Genomic DNA, 11,696 nt, shown 5'->3' with positions numbered 1-11,696 from the left:
CATTACTGGTAAAGTGTCACTATGGTTAGTCCTTTTAACAGCACTATTATCTGTCTGAACATTAGTCATTTTTCTTTTATAAGTATTGAGATTATTCCGTTATTTTTTTTACTTCTTGTACTAGGTAAATATGGGAAAGTATTGCACAAAACATCTCGGCTTCATTTAAAAATATGTTTGGTGGAAGTGGCTGGGACCTGTGGCCCTGCCTTAGCGAGGAGGGCTCCCTTGCGCCAGGGTGGCCGGTCCTTATCCAAGTGATGCCCCGCTATTGTGGGGCGATTTGCTGTGAAAACCCCCGGGGCGAAACAGTAAAGATCGGAAACTGAGCTTTTATCCGTTTCCACTACATGACAAAGAAAGTCTTGAACAGTGGTTAAAGAATATGAAATGGGATTCTTGGGTTCCCAGTAAATACCAGTTCCCGTGTAGTGGCCATTTTACTCCTGATTCTCTTGACATGAGATGGGGTATTTAAAACAAACTGCAGTTCCAACAATATTTTCTTTGCCTGAAGACTGTCAGGGAAAGGACACTTCCAAAAAAAATCTCGGAAGAAAAAATGGGGAGATGAAAACGAAGTGTGTCTAAAAGCCAAGTCAGAAAAATCATTTACATTAAATGAGGCAAAGAAAAACACAGTTAACACAGATGTGCTCTCTGAACATACAGAATTATTTGACTCATATGCCATGGTGAACCCACCAGCTCCAAAAAACAGGAGGTACACAAGATAACATATTAACAATTAATGTAATTAAACAAGATACCAAAAAATCACAATCTACCTTAAAAACATCAGTCAACCAAGATTCAGGTAGAAGTGGTTTTGAGAATCAAAACTCTACAACTATTACTTTGACAACTTCAAATTCAGAAGGTATTCATCAGTCTTTGGAAACCCAAGAAGTGCTTGAAATAATTACCAATCATCTTAATCCAAATCTTACAAATAATTCCATGGAAATTAATTAACAGGAAAATCCATCCTTCTTCAGCACAATCAACCCAGCAGTTAAAGGATTAAACAGAAACAAAGTCTCTTATTGCCATTTTTATACCCACAGAAAATTTGAAATGTTGTTAATTCTTTTGTGCTAACCCAAAAAAACACCTATTATTATCAACTAATTTAACTCTACTTATGAAAAGAAATCATGTATACAACAGTTCACCGCTACTTTAAATCTTTTCATAAGAAATGTTAAAAAATAAGTCATAGAGAGTTCCTCACATTTTTTATATTTGCTTTAAATTTTAGATGAGTAAATTCAGTGTTACAGATAAAATGCAATTATCTTTTGTTTCCATCCCTGCAACCATTGCCTCTTAATATTAAAGATGTATCTTGTTTCATTTGCATAACGTAGGTGATACAGAATCTAGTGTTTATGCCTTGATTTTTCTCTCCACTTTTTCTAAATCTATCCATATTTCATATAGTTCTGTAGTTCAGTCTTGTCTATGGGATGTAAGAATTCTATCTCATAAACATCATCTTTCACTCACTTATGTATTCAGACAATGATATGTGTCTATCTGGGGCAGGAGCGGGCAGGAACTTATGAGGAACTTATGCACTGATTTGATTTCCTCCATTCTGAGCTCTCCTGAGAGGAAGTTCTACCTTACTTGTAAAAATGTTTTTTTGGAGTTACTTAGAATAGAATTACTGGGTGGCATTATGTGCATTCGCAGCTTCACTAAACACCGTTAAATTGTACTGTCCTAAGAAAAGTGCTTAGCAATTTCACTCTCACCGCAGGATGTGAGAAATCCCATCCCCAGGTTCCATGAACCCTCTTAATAGTCAGTTTAGTTTTGACATTATTGCTGATCTCCTGAGTGAAAACAGGTATACCTGAAAATCTGTTTTTTATCTCACAGTTTTAAACAATCCAAAGGGATATTAAAACATAAGACTCTCATAGTCCTTCCATTAGCTAAAGAATGTGAAGATGTTAGATAGGACCCATGGATAGCTGTATCTAAGGAGGATGGAAACATTTCTTTTTTGTCAGAGGACTTTATCATACAGCTCTTTTCGATGCTTTTTAGTTCTTTTTCCCTAGAAACACACATTGGTGAAACAATAAACCATTAGAATGCAAATTTTATAATTTAAATAACCATAAAAAAATGAAGGCCAGATTAACTATATGCTTTGTTAAGTGTTGATTTAACTTTATAAATTTGTTGTTTATAATTAAAAAATAATTATACTGGATAACCTTATTTAAGCAAGCTCCATTTGCAATGCAATGCTCCTAAAATAATTAGAGCTGTGTAATAATAGCATGGAAATAATAGTATTGATCAAAAAAAGAGATGCAAAAAGTAATTGAATTTCACATAAAAATTTAATAGAATAAAATAATCATAAGGTTATTTCAGAAAGTTCTGCATAAATTTGAAAGTTTAATAGTGTTTAAAGAACTACTAGTTTCTGCATCCTGATTATCTTTTTGTTTAACTCAGGTACTTGTCCTCCAGCTATTACATTTGTATTTTGGAAAATATCCTAACATCCTAGAGATAATAACAGCTGAGGACCATTGAGCACTTACTACTGGACAAAGAGTGTAAGCAAAAACAGACATGCCATTTTCAAGTCCTTGCTCATAAAACAATCACATATATAGTTTTTCTTCTAAATTTTCTCTTCTAAGGATATCTGAGTATCTCACTTTGATAGCCACTAAGATCTTCAAGTTATTCAAAAGGAGATGGGATATTTATCTAACTGCAGTAAATGATGATTGTTTTGGAGACTATGTGTTACCTTCTAAATTTTCATCCCCCCAATCCTTCAGTAAGTCCTTGATTCACCTGACTGCAGTCCTACCTCTGTAGGTGAGTTCTTAAATGTCTGTATGGAGGAAAGTACCCCCACCAACATGGAATATCAGGCTAAAGTAGTTAAAAAACTAAAAAATATATGTCTATTCAGTCTGAGTTATTAAAACTTTCTTAATTTTTGTGTTATAATTAACAATGCATTAACTAATACAAAGGAAAATCCTATCACTCCATGTTCCAACTTTATTACAACCTTTCTGAGAACCTGTTGACTTTAATAATTAAAAGATTTTCTTTTCCTTAATCGACATTTTAACCTATAAGTATTTGATAGAAGTGAACTTTATTGTGAATTGTTGTCTGTGTTTCATTGGACAGAGCTTGGTTTATAGTACAAATCAAGTTGTTCAATAAATACTTACAATTATAGATGAAAAATCTCATACAGCATATCATGTCTTCAGGTGGATCAAAAAACTTAATATGATGTCAGTTTGGGTCCTCCAAGAAACAAAGTTACAAGCTTCACAATTATGTGAAATTTAATGGGAAAAAATATTGTGACTGATTAAGAGAAAGGGGACAAGAATAAACTGGAAAACAATTTAGTTCCCAATATAGGTCAGGCACTCTTGAAAGGAGAGAGGAAAGAATGAAGTAGCTAGGAAAAGTCTAATTTTGCAGTGAACTGCTCACATGTTTTCCTCTGTTCACTGGTGTCTGAGTTGCCTAATGAAAAATTCCATGCTCAGGAAAGGAAGCCAAAGCAACAGTACCTTCAACATGCTGGTTCAGGAATGCGTTTGAGCAGACCAGTGGGCAGCAGTTGGCAGCCAGACAGTTATCCACATTGCTGGTGCTTGGAGATCTGAGGGACAAACTTTCCCAGCAACATAAATGTATGAAGTAGAACACTTAAACTAACTTGAAGAAAAACCAAAACTAGCAGTTAATTCACCTTACAACAAAGGGCTTTCTATTATGCTATATATTATTTGTTGCCTCCTTTCTTACTTCTTATAATTTTTATAATTCCACTTCTGTCTTTAGAGGAAAACATTTATATTAACACATTTATGATGATCTTATTTCTTTTAAAATTGCCTGATGAAAGAAAATAATATGATATCATTCTGGCAGATGAAACTGAGGCTCTCCACTGATGATTTCCTGACAAATGTTTGTTCTCTTCCAAGAAGTACTATCTGAGTGAAGTGAGGTCTTTTCTTCTGGAGTTGTTACCATTACACATTTTTTTACAGCTTGGGTCTAGATGTCCCCCTAAAGCTTCATGAAGTCATAGCTTGGGCTTCTTCAAAGGTGGCTGGATCTACAGCCAGGGTTGATTCATGGTGTAGTGCTAGGATCAAGGGCGCTAGGATTAAGAGTGTGAGTTCTACTGCCCTAATACAAAGAGCTGTGGTCATCTCTTGTTGCTTTGCTACCTTCTGCCTACCATAAATTGTTTCTCTTCTGCAATGCTTGTCTGCCATACCACATTCCCTTGGAACCAGCAGACTATGACTCCTGAGGCAGGAGGATTTTCATGAGTTTGAGCCCAGCTTGGGGGGTATGGTGAGACCCTGTGTCAAAAAATTAAAAGAAAAAAAAAGAAAGAAAAAATTTGGTACCAGAGAAGTGGAGTCACTGCTGTGATCACACCTGACCATGTGGTTTAGGAGACTTTGGAGCTGGCTTGTGGGAAGGGGAAGACTTAGGAAAGGTTTGGAGATGTCAGATGAAAAAGTAGAGCTGGACTGACTTAGGTTGTACTTGATAGGAGATTCTGGTCAGAGCTCAGAGCACCAGAATGCTGACAAAAATGATGCCAGAAATCAGGCTGAGAAGAAGGACTGCATTGGCTGTTGGACTCCAGAAGCTGCATGTTATGCCTTGGCAGAAAGATTGTCTGCATTTTGCTCTTATTAGAGAATCTGCCTGAGACTTAGATTAAGAGCAGCAGACTAATCTGGCCGAAGAAATTTCAAGGCGGTCTAATGTCAAGCTGAGGATACTGTCAGGGGGTTTTAGCTAGATTTACATTCAGAATCAAGAGCAAAGAATGATTTAATACATTTTGAGTTTGCCCAGAAAGGAAACTCCAGTGAAGTTTTAGCCTGAAAAGGTGGAACAGAGGGAATATTGGTTGCTAAAAAGACTAGCAAGAAAAAGCTAAGTATTTTAGAAGAAGACAACAGTAAGGACTTAATAAACTGGAAATTCCTGAGAAATTACTGAGAATATACATATCTAACAACCATCTCAGGAAATTCCAATGATCCAAGACTAAGTGGGAAATGATACTCATTTTCAAAATTTTCACTGTGAAGATCATGCAAAAGTGTAGAGAGAGTATGCATAATGTTGAGGAAAAGGTAGACACATAGAAAATATTTTGTGTATATTGTGATTCTATCTATAACTTTGTGAATATATGGATAAATTCAAATTAAGAGCTTTAAATAATTCTGTCAATTCTTTGGAAAATTAATTTTTACAATGTCATGTTAGTACTTTTCTTAATGAAGGAAATGATTACATATATTATTATAAAATGGTTCCATACATGTAGAATTTACCTAAAATTAGATTAGGCTATGGCAGTGCCTTCACATATTATACCAAGTTTTTCTCAGTTTTAAGCAAAAGGTTTTAATTGTATATCTGAGAAATAAAAATAAATTCAGGTGAAGAATTTGTATATATTTAAAATTTAAGAGTATATTTTTAACATTTAATTGTATATATCAAAATCTACTAAAAAAACTATATAATGAAATGAATATATGTTATCAATAAATATAATACATAATTTGAAAGAGTGAAACCTTTATCTACTCACAAGCCATAAAAGCATTGCAGCTCTGATTAACTAGAAAAAAATTTGCCACACTTGGATCACATTAAATCAGTGGAAATTGCATTCAAAACAATATTTTTACTTATATTTGGTAAAATACTTGGAAGAGGTTTGTTGATTTTATACTGTGGAGTTGAATTTTGTCAGGATTAATCAATCAAGAAATCATTCTTCCCATCATTTTATAGTAAGTGAGTTATAATCCCTTTCTGGGTCTGTCAGCATTACTGAAGAGTGAGTCTCCCAGTTGTTTCTTATTAATATGTGTGGTAAAATTCTCAACCTTCCATGAAGAGGATGACACTTCAAAGAAAATGGCACAAATAGGTAAGAGCAGTAGCTACATTTGAAATTTTCACTGACACCAGAAGTTACTACAAAAAATATTGCAATAAACTGCTGTTTTTGCAAAGGGAACATTTCTATTAGTTTTTAATTAATAAAATCCAGTCAATTTAAAGGTCAATTTAGCTGTATAAAAATAACAAATTGTATAACAGATTTGAATTTTTACAGTTAAAATCATATATATAGATATATCTATATATATTCCAAAATTAATAAGAAAAAGAAATGAATGCTAATTTAAGAAGCAAAAAAGGGGAAAATGAGTAATTGTTACAGATATTGATAGTTTTCTTACTATGTACCAAGTTCTATTTTAAACACTAGACTTAATCCTCTGCATTTAAACTGAAAGCTTTTAGTACTTTTATTTATTTATTTATTTGGTATTGGAAATCGAACTCAGGACCTTGTGCTTGCCAGGCAGGCGTTTATGCCATTGAGCTAAATCCCTGGCCCTTTGGTACTTTTAATATGTCCATTGTACAGATGAGGATATTGAGGTGATAATGGATGAAGTAATTTATATTCCTGTGGTAGAGTCAAGATTTAAGTTCACCCAACTCAGAGTTTTAGAGCACATACATTTATCTACCATTGCACAGTTGCAGTGTGATAAATGTTGAACAAACCAATTTCAGTATGAAGTCTACAAACTGTTCCTGGATATGAAAATTATTTAATTTATAACATTTAACTTTTCAATTTGTAAAATTTAAGTAACACCTACATAGGTATTAGTGAAAGTAATATATAGATTTCCTCTTCTATCCATTTCTCGAAGCGAAGGTTACTTTTCAAAGGCTAGCACAGAAAAACTTACTCCTTCAAACTTATCATTCTTATAAAGCCAATGAAACAATTCTATAAAAAATGCCTTAGACCACACAATGATACTTATGCTTGCTCAATATTTTATAGTTGTATACTTTCACAGACAATGGGAGCAGGTAATGTTATCTACTTTTGCCAATGAGAAAACGAGGCTCAAAGAATTAAAAGACTTGCACAGGGACACAATGGTTAAAAGGCAAATTCTAATCCTTGTTCTACTTTGTGTAATTATAAACACTTCTTTTTCTTCATATTTCTTCATCTTTAAAGAAAACAACCAGTATCATATACTGCATAGGGTTTCCATGATGAGAAAATGAAGTGACATATTTGAAAAAATACAATACAAACGCTTAATGGATAAAAACTTGTTTAAATAACAGTAAGTAGATAATGATATATTTTAAATGTTCACTGTAAAACATATTAACAAGCATTACAAGACAAAACACCATGGGCACTGCTTTATGTACCATCAAAATCAGAGCACGTGAGGCACCATCAGCTGGTTAACTTTATGCTTAGTGAATTTATTTATATTATGACCTATTAAATTTAATCATTAACATTTATTAATTTTAGTCAAGATTTTCATAGTTTAGTGCTAGAATAAATGTTTGGTTTGCTTAAGTAATCTTTAATAATGTTCTAGATTGAAATTGATATGACTTCCAATTGTATATTGTTTTATGAACTCTACTATCACCATTTGGAAATTTCCCAAAGGCTTTTAGAAAGCAACTTCAATACGTTCTACTGAGAAAGTCTTTTATTACTTTGTTAAAAGTTAAAACATGAAATTCTTTGTGTTGACAACTAGTGAAGAATGATATGCTTGTCACTTGAAATAGTTGAGCTATAAAGTACTGATGTGTGAAACTTACAGCAGAAATTCAGAATGACCTTACCCTCCAAAGATAAAAATAGAAACTTTGTAATAAATTTCTCCTAAGCATCACTTTAACAATGTACTTCTGTGTTCCAGCTTCATAAGGCTCTTCATAACATGTAGGATTAAATCAAGTTAACTACCAAGGACTCTTGAAATAGGTTAGTATCACCTTCTCCCAGGTAGGGAAAGGTTAAACAGAAGCAATACTCCCTATGGTAGATAAAACAAAAGAGAAAAGCTCTCTCTCTCTCTCTCTCTCTCTGTCTCTGTCTCTGTCTCTCTCTCTCTCTCTCTCTCTCTCTCTCTCTCTCTCCCTCTCTCTCTCTCTCTCCCCCCCACCAAATATTTAAACTGTCTCTAAATGTTTAAACTTCTAAATATTCATATAATACAAAATAATTCTAATTATCTATATGTATAAGTTTTATTCTGTGTTATCCTGTTCTTCCAAAGAATAACAAAATCTACTTGTCCCATTTTTCTTCTTTTCAACACTTAGCCAAGTATTTGGCACATGTTAGATGTTCAACTTCTTATTTAGTGGGATAATCATTGTCTTTCATGATTGCAACAGGTGCTGACATGTATCAAAGAAAAACCATGATGATTCCTTTCAAAACACTAGTGATGTCTGGACCCTCTTCCTACTCCATTTCTTAACCATTTTCTTTCTAATAGCATCTTCAAGCTTTTGGACAATGTTATTTATTTTTACTTAAATGGCCTCTTTCTTATGGGAAGGATCAAGGCAAAAATTGATTCAGTCAGTTGCCTAACAAGAATTAGAAATGCCCAAGAATCTACATTCAAACCTATTGTTAATTACTTTCCTTTTGTCTCCAAAGTTCTTTCACTCCTCTTATTCAAAGACTCCACGAATTGTGTGATTATCATATCCTCTCCTCACTCTAACCATGACCTTATTCCATTAATTTTATTAATTCTCATAAATGTATCCAGCTTCTCTAGTTTATCTCCTATTTACTTTTATTCTCAGTATAACCCCTTACTAAAAGAAATTCTTCTGAACCTTACCTTACATAGCTCTAAAAATCCAGATATTTAAATAATGGTATTCATTATTGCCCCATTTGTTTCTTAACATATCCTTCTATTGTTTTACTTTTCCTCAACAACATAGGATGTTATCTAAAATTCACTTAGCAAGGTATCAGCTGCCTTCTGTCTATTCTATGTCAATAAAGGCAAGGTTAAAGGAACCAAAGTAATTTTAGGAAAATCAAGGATGATCAACACTAATAAAGTTACTTAGAATAATGACAGACTCAAGATGCAGTCAGCCCAGACTGCTGGAGGTCCTGTATCTACGAAAATGATGGATGGCATCACAGGTAAGAATAGACATAAGATCATTTATATGCACCACCAGCGTCCATTGACCTGAAATATTACACGTGAACAAACAATTCTCTGTTTTAAAGATTTGATTGCTTAGGAAATTTATATTTTATTTCACTTAAGAAAAGATTTTTAACATAAGAAAATAATTTTTATAACTTAATAATTTAATAAATCCTTTGTGATTTACCTGAATAAGATAAAATATTAATCTTTTGGACATAGGAATATAAAACAAATTTAATAAGCTCTGTATTATTTCTGGTATAATTGACATAATTTCTGGGTCAGTTTAGTATGTGGTTCTTAACAGAGATGACATAATTCTCTACCCATAGTCTTCAGTAGAAAATGTTTTCCATATTTTAAATTTTTTGAGATATAAAGTGATATATAATTTGCATTACTTGAATGACTAATGATGCTGGACATTTTTCCATGTATTTATTTGCCATTTGTATTTCTTTACCTGAGAAGTATGTATTCATCTCAGATGCCCATTATTGGACTGGGTCTTTCAATTTGGGGGGCCTGATTTTTTTTTAATACTTTATATGTTCTAGACAGAAGTCCTTTGTCTGAGGGACAGTTGACTAAAATTTTTTCCCAATTCATAGGTTTTATTTTTACCCTGTTTGTGATTTCTTTTGATATGCAAAAACTTTTCAATGAGATCCCAGTTGTCGATTCGTTGAAGTATATCCCCTGTAGGTTGGTTTTAGTTCAGGAATTCTCTGCCTCTGCCTGTGTCTTCAAGATTTCTACCTCCTTTCTCTCTCAGTAGATTTAGTGTTTCTGTTTTAATATTTAGGTCTTTGATCCAGTTTTACTTTAGTTTAGTATGCTTATGCATTTAGTAATTGTGTACATATATATGTATTATATATGTAGGTATAGAGTACAATATATATAATTGATATATAAAAAATGACATATAACATACATTACTTTACATAGTACAAAAGATGTTAAAAGGAATAAATCATATATAACATCAGACCCAAAATTAGTGTTATCACATGACTCTCTCTCCTTTGTACCTGTTCAAGTATGTATTTTAAGCAATTAAACCCTACCACATCATAAATTTTGCCTTTGCATTTTACTTTAACTTGATCTAAGCATTTTACATGGTATATTATTTTCAGTGACAAAAGAATTACATATTCACTCAGTTTGCATAACATTTATTACATTAATGTCCATTGTGTTGGTTTGGGGCTTATCTTTGCAAGGGGAAAAATATAATACAGGACACATACTTTATATGATTATTTATAATAGTCATCCAAAGAACAATATACAAAAGAGTGCATAAAATCTGTCCACACAGTAAGACCAAGGAATCCAGCTGAGGGGCTGGATCCCACGGAAATGTCCTGCTTGTGTCCAGATGAATACCTAGAGTTCATAACAATGCCTCCCATGAATCTAACTAGAGGCCCAGAGCCCACAACAACGTCTCATGCAGGTTTGTTTCATGGCTCTGCATTGGGAAGGGCCAAAGGTCAGTGGTGGAATCTAGAAAGTCAGTGCCAGAGGGATGAAGTATCTGTGCTAGTAGGCTGAGGGATCTTCACCGGAGCCAGGAAGCAACACTCGGAAGAACCGAGCTCCCTCGAAAAGTACCACAGCCATCTTCAGCAACAGTGAGGTCCTAAGCTACTCCAGTGATCAAGATGGCCAAGTTCCCATCAGGGAATCCAATGCAGCAAGCTTCTCCAGAAGACCAGCAGTGCACCATCTTCCCCTGCAGAGCCAGGAAGTGATGCTCAGAGTGAGCACCAGAGCTCCCCCAAAAGTGAACCAAAGCCATTCTCAGTGCCAACGAAGTCCTAAGCTCATCGGAGGATGAAAACAGCCAAATTCATCAGGAAAGCCAGCATGACAAACCCCTCCAAAACAACCAACAGCTCCTTACAGCTTCTACCAGCTCCCAACAGCCTCTCTCAGCTCCCAACAGCCTCACTTCTTCTCCAGTACTGCCTCTTATGCTGCTGGCAACAATCCCCAGGTGGGCCTCCCACACCCAGCACCACCACGCTTACTCAGTTCAGCTGGGGGTTATAAGCTGACCACCAGTTATCAATCCACTACACCCGTCTGCAATACTTTTTTTTAAATTTGTTATATTTTATTTCTTCGGTTAGCTCACATATTCACATGTTGAAGTTCAGTGTAATACTTCACCAGATGCATACTTCATGTGTTGATTAAATCTAAGCTCCTTGTATCCATCCTCTATCCCACCTCCTACTTGCCAACCTCTAATAAACAATATTCCACATTCAGGTGGACATTTTTAGCTTCCACTTGAGAGTGCATCTGCCATTTGTCTTTTTGTGGCTGATTTATTTCACCAAACAATGCAATCATCAGTTCCATTCATTGTACTGAACCACAAAGTTTCATTCTTCTCTATGGCTGAATAATACTGCACTCCACTGTATATGTGTATCATTATTTTAATTCAGTAGGTTTTTTCAGTGTAGCATCATCAAAAACTTGTAAGTAATGCATTGTGCTATAACATTATGATGGTTACAGTGTTACTAGGCAATAGAAAATTTTCAGCTTCACTGTAATCCTATGGGACCACTGCTGTAT

The 11,696-nt window shown here is 34.3% G+C and overlaps 1 pseudogene; it reads left to right on the top strand.

The window, feature by feature from the left end:
* The first annotated feature begins 260 nt into the window (after positions 1-260).
* LOC102007233 lies at positions 261-1,087 on the top strand (annotated as a pseudogene).
* Positions 1,088-11,696: the final 10,609 nt, after the last annotated feature.

This window comes from Chinchilla lanigera, unplaced genomic scaffold, assembly GCF_000276665.1.
Source record: "Chinchilla lanigera isolate Chin_1 unplaced genomic scaffold, ChiLan1.0 scaffold00018, whole genome shotgun sequence".
NCBI classification, from domain to species: domain Eukaryota; kingdom Metazoa; phylum Chordata; class Mammalia; order Rodentia; family Chinchillidae; genus Chinchilla; species Chinchilla lanigera.
This window is presented reverse-complemented; position numbering and strand designations above follow the sequence as displayed.